Below are 12,057 nucleotides of genomic sequence, written 5' to 3' on the forward strand. Positions count from 1 at the left end.
GCAGCAGGGAGATAAAGGCAACAAAACAAGTCACAGAGGTTTGGATAAAATAACTCCAATCGATCTGTGAGTGCAGGGAATGGAGAGACACGGAGAAACGGGCCCCTCTGCTCCGTTCGCCCATCCCGAGCCCCAGAGCACTGCTGAGACTCCGCAGCACACAGCAGGAGTGCTGTGGCTTTTCTGGACCAGCTCTTCCCCTAAAGGAGCTGCCTCCTGTTTGGGATGAGCAACGGGAATATCTGCCATGAGGCGAGACAGGCACAAGGCGGCCAACACGAGAGCTGACAGGCTGGTTGCTCCTACAAGAGCATACACGACACATAATTAGCAAGGAAAATGAAGTAGTTAAACTCAAAATTTAAAAAAAAAAAAAACAAAAAAACCAAAAAAACCCACCAAAAAACCCTAAATATTGCAGCATTTCTGTTAAATAATCCTCCCCCCATCCTATGTGAAGGGCAGCTTCCCACCCACAAACCCCTTCCTCGGTAACTGGGACTGCTGCACACCGGCATAACCAGGGGTTTGCTGCGTACGTGTTTAGCAGATGGGTATTTGTTGCCCTGGGCTAATGGGAGATCTTTTGCCCTTCGCAAGCTGATGCTGCTGGGCCAGAAGCGCTGGTTTCACGCTCTGTTTTCCAGCCAGCGGAGAACCCTAGAGGTGTTCAAGGCCAGGCTGGACGGGGCTTGGAGCAACCTGGTCTGGTGGGAGGTGTCCCTGCCCAGGGCAGGGGGGTTGGAACTAGATGATGTTTAAGGTCCCTTCCAACCTAAACCATTCCATGATTCTATAACCCTGACGCTGCCTTTCACTGGTTTCACATTAATTTTACATCCTTTTTACAAACCACGAGACATTTTCTGGATTAGGAAGAGACAAGCTTTCCCAAAGTGGAGGAAATATTAAGGCGGAGGGGACGATAATTAACGCAAGATGAACAGCAGCAATAAAGTTTGGGGAAAAAAAAAAAAAAAAGCCTGGGAAAACTCCAGGTGCTCTGATAAAGTGGTTTCCCGAGGAAGAGCTGACAGAGCCATCTACCGCTGACGGAGCTCCGCGGCACCGCAGCCACCTCCCGGGTGCTGGGGACCAGCCGGGCCCTGCCCGCTTGCATCCCAGCCCCCGCCACAGGGAACATCTTCCCAACACAAATTACGTTATTAGGCCAATTACTTTGTAACATCAAGGGGGAAGATATAGAAAAAAATAAAAATCCGCAGCATAAAGGAAAGAATAAGAGGCCGATAAATAATGCATAAAACACAAGGCAGCTGTTGCTCGTAGCCTCTTAAAATAACTCTTACATGGGTATAATATACCATAAATATCAAAGCTGCAGTGCAGCCCTTACATGTCAAGTCACAGACAAGCCAGAAAACACTTTCTGAGATCTGAATCATGGCCATTTAGCTATTCACTTTTTTTGGGGGGGAGGGGGAAGGAAAAAAAAAAAAAAAAGAGAGAGAAAAATTAATAGCATCTCTCAGCAGAAAGTTATTTCTAGTCTTCTACTTTGCAAAGGGAACTGTCATTTCATTATTTTGGTGGGTGTAATGGCACATGCTGTACCAACCATATGCAATCAGAGAATTAAATGCTGGCTCAGATATGAAGACATAATGAGATACACACATTTTTTTAATGAGAAAAATGATTGAAAATAAAACCCAGTACAGCGCAAAACACAGATGTCTCCGGCATTATAAAACTTTCTGGAAATGTAGATTTTAAGTTGCCATTGTTGCAATTCCTTAAGACTCTTTTAACTGCAAATTGACGCTTATAACTTTTTTTTTTTTCCTAAAAAAAAGTTTGCACAAGGTGCATGGCAGACATTCAGCAGGCCAAGTCATGACCAGTCGTGAACTGGTGAGGCTAACCCGGGAGAACTTGCTTGTGGTTTGGGGAGCATGCCCGTGCAGGGAGGGATCTGGCACCCTAAAGAGACTCCCTTCTTATGGAGGGAGGGTTTATAGAAGCAGAGATGCTACCTTCAGGTGCTCCTGACTGGTTACATGAATCCAAATGCAATTAGGAAGCCTCATTAGACACAGCTCTAACTTCCACGCAGGAAACCTTCCGCTCTTGGCTGCGTTCCCTGGCTGATAAGGGAGGATGCAACAGGAGTCGGCAGGCAGGAGCTGTACTCTCGGCTTCCACGGTGCCACCGCCCTTCTTGGCCTCAGCATCCCCACCTGGAAATGGGCACAGCTCCAGCAGTCCTACAGCACGGGGTGAAATGCTCTGACGAAGCGGTGTGTGCTAGAAACAGTCTCCTACCACTGTTTTTAGTTAAGCGGATGGGCCACTCAGACCCTCTTCTAGCAGGTATATAGCTTCATCATCCTCTCCTCTCCCTCTTTAAGTGCTCTCTGTCCTGTGCGGTCTTCCACCAGCCTCTCCTTAACCTGTGGGAAGTTCCTGCCCAGAGATCACCTCTGTGGTTCCCAGCCATCAAGGCTACCCCTGGAGCTCATTCTGCCTCCGATTGCCAAAACGGGGAGAGAGAAACCGAGAGCGGAGAAGGAGGAGCAAAGAGGGGCAGGCACTTTACCGCACTTAGCGGCGGGTGGGGGCTTCGCGGCCGCGCCAGCGGCACCAGCTCATAAAACCCAAGGGCAGAACGTGCTGTTCTCCCTGGTACTCGCAGCACACATGGAGATCGATCCGTTTGGGTAACATGGAGCCGAACAGTGGCTGCTGCAGCCCAGGCGCACGTCACTGCCAGCAGCTGGTACAAAGAGCTTCCTTCCAAATCCATTGCTCTAAGAGCATCTGGAGACCGGTGCCAGCTACAAAGGCTCCCGTTCCCCGTGAACCCCTTGCTTTGTTTACCATTTTTCTCTCAAAGCTGTGCTACCCGACCTTCATTTTGGAGAAGGGTACTAAAAATACATATTCGGTCCTTTTCGTTAGGGCAGAGAGGAAATACAACGGTGCTTATTGTTGACTGCAGAACTCTGATTTTTTAGCCACTCGTAAAATTTTACCACTTCAAAGCGATCCCTGGAGGGGCATTTATTAGAGGAGTCTGAACTCATCTCTGGCTGAAACTGGCTCTGTCTAGCGATCATGAGCCACATGTGGTTTCAAAGTGCCGCTGATAGCAGTCTCCAGAACAATGTAATCCATAAGTTTACATTAAATATTTATATGACACTACTTTGTGCTCTTCTTGGTTTAATTGGTCTTTGAAATTCATCAAAATGTACCAGCAAAGTTCATTACTTAACATTGTTGGTGTCATTTAGTGCAAACGCTCTGCTAAACAAACAAAGCCGGTCTGTGTCGGCCACCTTACGGGACCAAAAATGGCAAAATCCTGCCTTGGCTCATCCCAGTCTACAGGAGAACAGGGAGCATAAGCAGACTTCAGAGCTGTAATCAAATTAGCACACTAATTCCAGGCAGGAGTACAGTTTTTTAGAAATTCGATATGGAGAAGGGCAAGTGCAGTTTCCAAGGAGAAGAAAGAGTGTTCTGGCAGACTGAAGCGTATTTTTGGTTGGTTTGTGGTTTTTTTCAGAAAACTCATGATATTTCAAATGAAATATAGGCTTTTTAAAGCTATAGTATGGAATTTTCCCAACTGAAATGGAAAGAAAGTGCTAGGAGTTAAAACTTCGCAATACGGTCAGAACTGGCATTTGGGTTTGTTGGTCTGAGTTGAAATGAAGAACAGCACAAGACATTTTGGCAACTCCAAAACATTTTGCAGATTTACAGTTTCAATAAAAACACTACTGAATACGACAGAAAGCTTCGTTTTCAATCTAGAGTAATCCCTTTGTCTTTAACGGACACAGACATCCCTAGGAACAGGAGATGGGCCACCATCTCCCACTGCCAATAGTGAGAAATTCACTGTGGGGGGAAAAACACATGAGCAGACTCCAATATTCCCGCTGGAGAACTGGCAGGAAGGGGAATAAAACTGCACTGGTATGGATAGAGCCATTTGGAAAAGTGAAGACAGATGACCCCAGAAACATCCACTAAGTTTAAGCACCATTTTTTTCCACAGAAGGTTCTCCAGTCCATTTTCTCAGGAGCATTGTACTGGGAGAAGAAACTCTGAAATGACAGAGACCTGCATCAAAAGCCAAACTACATCAACAAAAAGGAGAAGAGACCTTTGCGCAACAACCAGGGCAGCGGGAAGTTACCGCTGAATGAACGTGCTGTGTAAACCTGGAACACACAGTCCAAAGCAGCAGCAATGACCGACTCAGTTACAGCTGCCTTTCAGCAAGAAGCTGCAGATGCCAAACAGTTGGACCAAACGACAAGGAAATGTTGGTCGGACATTGCATTAAGGACCAGGAGCCAGATGTGGGACTACGAGCCGGCCTGGAAGAGGCTAGGACTGCCAAGAACAGATACTGCTTCTCCCTGTGTGAAGAAAACAGATTTTGAAGTCTCAGCGGCAAATACCCACCTTCAGCCTCTGTTTCTCCAAAGCAGAGCAACTACCCATTTGGGGGAGAAAGAAATCAAATGGAAGAAAATCCAAAATTTAGAGGTAGTTTTATGTAGACTAGCTATTTAAAAAAAAGTTTTATAGAGTCCCTTGTCTCTTCTACATGTCATTTTGCTCTAGCATATCTATTTTAACGTCTGTGTCAGAAGATGAACGTGTGGTGTTGTCTTTATTACTCTGATTAGCATTAGCCCCTCCCACTGATTTTTCTCTTGTTCTTTACACCTGCTGGGATTCATTTTCAGGGTTCACACTACAGAGGACAGTCCCCGTCACCCCAGGTGTTCTCTGCTCTCTAACGGAGCCAGCAGCAACGCTCTGCTGAGGGGGGGCTTCCAACATCTCGGAATAATCCCCCGTCACTCTGGATTTATACATTGCTGTAACTACACACATTTGATGAGACTGAACACTAAAGCACAAAGTTAAAATGCTCAGAAGTTTTTTCAAAATCCAATTAGATGTCATTAAAATATTTGTACCTCGGGTGTAAGCTTTCCCAAAGGACTCTCTTTTACAAATAACTGTAACCCTAGGTGTGGGTCACAGCTGAGTCTATTCTATTAATTGCTTTCAGAGCATTTTAGCATTACCGATTTCCAACAACTAATTTCCAAATTAACAGCAAGTTAAAAAAGAAAAGGATTAACTCAGAATGAAGAGTAACACCCAGACATCCAGACAGTCACCATTTATAGCATCTGCCAAGTTGGAGCAGAGGAAAAAGCAAATTCAGAGTAATACGAGGACCAAGTGCCATCTTGTGGATCCACAGGCACTGCACAGGATATGGCTACAGATGGATTTGGGAGTCAGTCGGACACAGGGTGGATTTGTATGCTGTAGGCATAGTTACTGCTATTAAAAGAAAGCACTTTGTTGAAATCACTGGCATGCTCTCTCTTTAGAAGACTACAGGCATCGCCTCCAAGATTTACAGTTACCCTATTGCTCTGGCTCCCACGAGAAGTCCATAAAACTTTTACCACCCAGTTCTTGCATCGCAGCTGTAAATTGCGACTGTGTTTTCTTTCGGCCAGCACACACCAGGCCCTGCCTGCAGGAGCCGCCGCTCTACGGCGGGAAGTGTTCGTGCTCGCGGGTCACGCACAGCCGCTGTCACAGCCCGGGGCCGTAGGGCTCATTTCCCAGTCTCCCCACTGAGAAGTCAAGAGTTTGTCCCACTGCATTGCTCCCCAGGATAAGCTCTCATTGCACCAGTGGTCCTTCTGCTCCTACCTCTCCATCTCATCATTTCAAAAATCCACGATGCCCTCAGCAGAGGGGGATCACCAGATCTCTGGTACCCCAGACACGTGCACTGTTGCTGAGAAAGCTGCCGAAAGTGGTGCCAGACCAATAACTTTGCTTTACTGAAGAGACCACACTCTCTCGTAAAGTAAAATCCTCAGGGCTAGGAGAAGAAACATCTGAAATTAGCTTTGCCCACTTTTCAAAGTTACCAACAGTCGTGCTACACGCAAAAAAAAAAAAAAAAAAAAAAAAAGAATGCTGTTGGCTGAGAAGAGCCAAAAGTGGCTCCAATTAAAACATTTCTGTTGGAAATCTTTCCCATACCTCTTTCCCAAAACAAAGATAGGAAGGCAGAAACTAAGAGTGGAGGCCCTATTCCTCCCATGTCTTCTGCTTATTTTCCAGAAGCAGATGCCACCTTCTCAGAGGACTCCTTGCAATCTGCCTCCCACAAAGATCCAGTAGCTCCCAACAACCCTGAGGAGTGCGAAGAGCTTCGCAGTGCCGTGCAGGGTGAGACTACACGCAAACGATATGGCAACTGAGTGTGCGTTTATCCAACATGGAGGAATTCAGAACTTTCTCTTTTGTTAATTGCCTGTTATTATTTTACCCTATGTTCTCCCCGCTCCAGTTTTTGTAGCAGCCAGAGGATGGCATAAAATTCCTCAGGAGATGGTTAAGGACAAAACCCACAAAGCAGCTTCTCCAGCTGAGGAGAGGGGGATTTAGGAGGAGGTCACGAGTCATAGAATGATAGAATGCATTGGGTTGGAAGGGACCCCAAAAGGCCATCTAGTCCAACCCCCCTGCAGTCAGCAGGGACATCTTCTACTAGATCAGGTCGCTCAGAGCCTCATCCAGCCTGGCCTTGAATGTCTCCAGGGATGGGGCCTCCACCACCTCTCTGGGCAGCCTGGGCCAGTGTCTCACCACCCTCAGTGTAAAGAACTTCTTCCTAATGTCTCATCTGAACCCACCCTGCTCTAGTTTAAAACCATTGCCCCTCGTCCTGTCGCTACATGCCCTTGCAAACAGCCCCTCCCCGGCTTTCCTGTAGCACCCTTCAGGGACTGGAGACCTTATCCCCATGCTGTCCAAGGAAGAAAGGCCAGGCCAGATACCCTTCATAGCTTGAAATCTTCATTAACAGCCCTGTGGCAGTTGCCTGAGCAGTTGATATGATCCAATCCATTTTTCTGATAGAGCTCCAACAAGAGAGTCTATCAAAGAGGAATGAAAGTAAGGTCTCAGCTGACTTCCAGGCTGTCTTCCCCGGCACGCGCCGCACAATTAACAAATGGTCTCGGTGGTTCACCCTCCCGCCCCAGCAGGACCGGCTTCTCTGCAGCTGCACCGCTGATCCCTCTCCATACCCAAAACCTTCATGAAGTGGATTAGAGCTGTTCTTAAAACCGCAGTTGTCTTGAACTTGCAAGACAGCAGAGGAATAAATAATTTAAAACCTGGAGAAAGTTTCCATTTAGATTAATGCTAGGCTGAAAATAGTGCTTCTCTCCAATTCACTGGATGACTATTATAACATTCAGTCCAGTTTAATGCAGCGATATTCTAGTTACGTGAAGTTTCTCAGAAAGAAATGTACTATCCATCACCCACTTTCTACTCCATTTATCTGTAATGGAGATGATTACTTTAAAAATATCTTTCTTTGGTAGACTAGCATGCAAGTCATCTCTCCTGGCTAACTTTTGAGAGACATATTGCGATGATAAACATAAAGCCATCAACTTTGAAAGCAAAGAAAGGTGACCTGCCTATCGATACAGGCTGGGAAAGGATCCAAGGAGAAACACGGAAGGGCTTTCAACCCACATCAGTAAGCCCTCCCATTTCTTTCTCCAGAGACAGAGGTCAAATCAGACAGGCCAGACTTGAGAAGTGAGTCAGCTGAGTGCCTCCAAGGAGGCCGGAGGAGAGCTGAAATGCTCCACAAGTGTCTGAGGGCTCTGTGCGGAGGTGTGGGCAGGCGCAGGCACCTCTCCTCCCTCTCCCCTCCCATGGCCAAAGGCAGCATCACTGGTTTTATAGCTTGTGGCATCCCTGCCAGACCACACATATGCTCTTTCTGCCCGCTCCTCCACGCACAGCATTTTACCTCTGCCTCTCCAAGAGAATTATATCTCTAAATTACCCTGGTAAAGCCAACAGTAGGTCTGCTTCAAGCACCTGCTGACCCAAGCACTCCTATATGTGTGCATATATCTCCTCTCCCTGGAGACTGCCCGCAGCACCAACCCCAAAAATACTTCAGGAGGTTTCACACCTCTGCAGGTGAACATGTTAGTCCCTGCTAAAACAGCTCATCTTTCTTTCAGGACGGCAATCCAAGAACTGTCTCCCTGGATTTTTGCTCTCCCAGATGAGATCTCTCCCCATCTTCCAAGGGAGAGATGCTCTTGCACCAGTGTGCTCAGTTTTCAGAGGAGCTCAAGGGCTAAATCCACAGTTCCACTGCAGACTAACCCGGGATTATCCTACAAAGCGGTGAAATGCTTTTATCCATCTTTGACAGACGAGAGGCAAACTCAGAGCCAGAACCAGCAAGGTTCCTATAAGAAGGGTTCCAGTGGACCTGGGGCAATTGCAGCTAAAAATCACCATTTACACCTTAGCCCTGGTGATGTCACCTCTCTGTGTGACTTCCAACTTCACCAGGTCCCCCTGGAGATGCCCAGAGCTCCCCAGATTTGAGCTACTCATGGCCCAGGACCCTCCAAGGAGGGCAGCATTTCCAGATATCCCCCCAGCATGTCCCACGCTCAGGCAGCCCAGAGTGTGCCCAGCCTACACCGACAGCACAACAGCATCTCAGACAGCTTTTCCTTCAAAAGGAGGTCAAGGTGTCCCCATTAGCACCACCACCACCACCACACTGGAAGAACAACCAGGAGAGGAAGGAATTCCCTGCTGCCCGCGAGCTGAGGCCACAGGCAAGGAGGTGTCTCAAAGGTCAATATTTAGTAAGGTAACACTTTAATTCTGGAAAATAACCATAGTAAAATAACACCTTGTTGGCTGCAAGCCGCTGGCAGGGCCCCAGGAAAGCTGGGCTCTACAATCCCTCTTTCCTGTTCAGTCTGGACAGTCGTTTAAGGAGATGCGGAAGAGCATTAACATCTGAAACCTGTTGGTCGCCTTGCTGAATATGATCAGCTTTCACAGGTATAGTTAAAAGTCACATTCCAGGAGGAAAGCAGGCCACAGATGAAAATGTCCTCAAGTGAGGTTTGCTGCCAGTGCAGTGCATATACTTTGCTATAGGAAAGTGAGACCACCCCCTCCTTCCACGCCCAGGTAGCCCATCCTTGGCAGGAGAAGGTTTGCACCATCTTCAGGGCCCACCTAGGAAGGAAGGAGAGAAATTTCACCCTGTTTCAAAACTTGATCGAGACTGCCACCTGCTAACACGCCGCTGAAATGACCACAATTGTGCCACGCTACCAGAGGGAAAAGCAGAAGAGAAGCAGGTGAAAAGCTAGAAGTTGCACACGCAAAAGTGTTTAAAATGAAACGCAACTTCCCTTTTTCTGGATGCGATGGTGAGAAGGCTGGTCACCCTGCCTCCGCAGTGACTTTTCCTTGGCTGAACTGATAGCTCCCAACACCTAACTCAGACTCAACTGATTAATTAATTAAATTTTTTTTTCTTTTTTTTTTTCCATATATGAAACGTCCACAAGCGCACCATGGTTTCCTAGAAAAGGCCATCTGAAATAGTTTGACGCTTTGGGAGAAGTACTCACACTCCAGCACCTGTGTCATTTAAGCTGTTTGTCTTCGGCTGTGATAAGCCGTGTGGTCTCGCTTGTTCCCAGACCACGAGGGAGAAGGAAGCAGGAAGGTTTTACTGGTGTAACGGGGATGCTCTGGCAAAGCAAACACTTTGTCATCGATACACATGCCTTTACCTAAAGGTGTAAGCAGCACTCTTTTGCCTGGGTGATTAGAAGGGCCATCAGGAACAGTCCCTACAGAGCAAAATTTACATAATCGGATAAAAGCCTACCTTTAACATGAACCAATCCCAAGGACATTTTATTCAACATAGTGGCTTAATGCACATCAGAGCTAAGTGCATTGGCACAGGAAGGATCGGCGATGAAGCACTCCAATTAGGCTGATTTTCAGATGAATCTCTACAAATTTCTAAGAGCAGATTAACACGGGCTCTCCAAAGAGCCCCCTAATAGGACTAGCAACTGGGAACAAATTAAACCAGTGCCATAAGAGAGGCTATGTAAGAGTATTTTAATTCAGAGAGTGAGGACCTGTTCCAATACAGAAACAATCTAGCTTCATTCAAATGCTAAATACACGTGTCCAAGCTGCCAGTTAATATGGGGCAAACACTGGAAACAGTGAAATGTTTTCCAAACATATCTTTCATGAGAAAATGGATTTATAACAATACATTCATTTGCATAGAAAAAAGACTCTGAACTATTTTTGGGTCCCTTAGTGGAGGAAGGAACCTGAGCCAAATTCTCTCTGCTAAGGATGAATTTTTTTATGCCCCATGTGTTAACATTTAAGACATCTAATATTCCTAAGCGTGTCCTGCAGCGGAAGCTATCCCCTGTCAGCCAGCCTGCACAAGGGCACGGCTTTCCCATACTCACCTGAACTACCATGGGGATGCTCTAATTTCAGCTCCAGCATTCAGCTCCACCGATCCACGAGTAGAGGGGGATGAGAAAAGGAGCTCCTGAAGGTACAGAACCATAAAGGCCACATTGGCTGCTCCAAAACTGGTGACTTTTCTTCAGCCCAGAATCAACGACCAACTTTTTCCAACACAGGTGGGACATCTGGAGAGCCAGCTAACACCACCGTGTCCATCCCAGAGGCTGCTTGAATGTGATCGCTAGCCAAGGTTCAACCTACTAACAAAGAAACAGAAATCAGTGTGCATGTCAAGATTTCGGAGATTTCTCGCAGGAAGGAATAAAGATTTTTCCCATTTTGGTTAGCCAGAAAAACCCAAGAAGAATCAACCCATTTATGAAAGGATGGAGATTGAAATCACAGAATAGTTTGGGTTCGAAGGGGCCTTTAAAGGCCATCTAGTCCAACCCCCCTGCAATGAGCAGGGACATCTTCAACTAGATCAGGTTGCTCAGAGCCTCGTCCAGCCTGGCCTGGAATATTTCCAGGGATGGAGCATCCACAATCTCTCTGGGCAACCTGGGCCAGTGTCTCACCACCCCCAGGGTAAAAAATTGCTTCCTTATATCTAGTCTAAATCTACCCTCTTTTAGTTTTAAAGCCATTACCCCTTGTCCTATCACAACGGGCCCTGCTAAAAAGTTCGTCCACATCTTTCCTGTAGGCCCCCTTTAGGGACTGGAAGGGGCTTTAAGGTCTCCCTGGAGCCTTCTCTTCTCCAGGCTGAACCCCCCCAACTCTCTCAGACTGTCCGCACAGCAGAGGGGCTCCAGCCCTTGGAGCATCTCTGTGGCCTCCTCTCTCCAACAGGTCCTTGTCTTTCCTGTGCTGAGGGCTCCAGAACTGGAGGCAGCACTGCAGGTGTGGTACCACCAGAGCGGAGCAGAGGGATAGAGTCACCTCCCAGACCACAGAATCACCTTTGAGGTGTGGGAAGAGAGGCTGCCAGGGAAGACTGAGCCAAAAGGCTTGTGGACTACTACAGCCTTGTCCTCATCTGTTGTTACCAGTTTGCTGGTCCTGCTCATCAGGGGGATATGCTTTCTTTGAGCTTCCTTTTCTGGCTGACATACCCGTAGAAGCCCTTCTATGGGACTACGGGCCCAACCATTCCTGTACTCTCCCTGTTCTCAAAAAGCAGACATAGAAAAAAAAATTCCATCACGTCTTTGGACTTTTCTTTCTGTCTTCTGACCATCTAGTATAAGCTGTTTAAAATTTATATGTCAATTAAAATCAAAGAAGGATAAGGGGAAATTCCCAAAGTTTTCCCTTAGTTGTGGATATGATTCCCTGCTGATAGATATAGCTCCTTAACATGTATCCTAATAGTCCCCTAAAGAAGGAAGAAATTCCCCTTTATTCTGTCTCTTTCAGTGGAAATTAACTATGTAGCTAGGCATTAACCACTTACGTAGTCATTCTTTGGGTCTCAGAGGGAGCGTTTCAGTAAAAAGGGGATTTGGGGCTTCCTGGAAAGGAGTTTCCCCACGGGAGGATTCAGTGCAGAGCTTCAGAGCCCAAGTGGGTGCCCTAACCAGAGAACCACCCCTTACCTCCCACCATGGCCAACTGGGAAGAAATAACTTTTCTTGTAAATACAGGATGTAGCTTTTGCGTTTGGTGTT

General features: G+C 46.9%; 1 long non-coding RNA gene across 2 annotated transcripts in view; it reads right to left on the reverse strand.

Moving 5' to 3' along the window:
- The window catches only part of LOC134521162 (uncharacterized), a 59,684-nt gene that overhangs the window by 17,080 nt on the left and 30,547 nt on the right, over positions 1-12,057 (reverse strand). The window contains exon 5 of one of the 2 annotated variants that reach the window (XR_010072660.1): positions 10,384-10,644. This is a non-coding gene — a long non-coding RNA (uncharacterized LOC134521162). Of the gene's footprint in view, positions 1-10,383; positions 10,648-12,057 lie in introns of both variants that reach the window. The other variant, XR_010072661.1, reaches the window with a different exon arrangement.

Source organism: Chroicocephalus ridibundus, chromosome 9 (assembly GCF_963924245.1).
Source record: "Chroicocephalus ridibundus chromosome 9, bChrRid1.1, whole genome shotgun sequence".
In the NCBI taxonomy this organism is placed as follows: domain Eukaryota; kingdom Metazoa; phylum Chordata; class Aves; order Charadriiformes; family Laridae; genus Chroicocephalus; species Chroicocephalus ridibundus.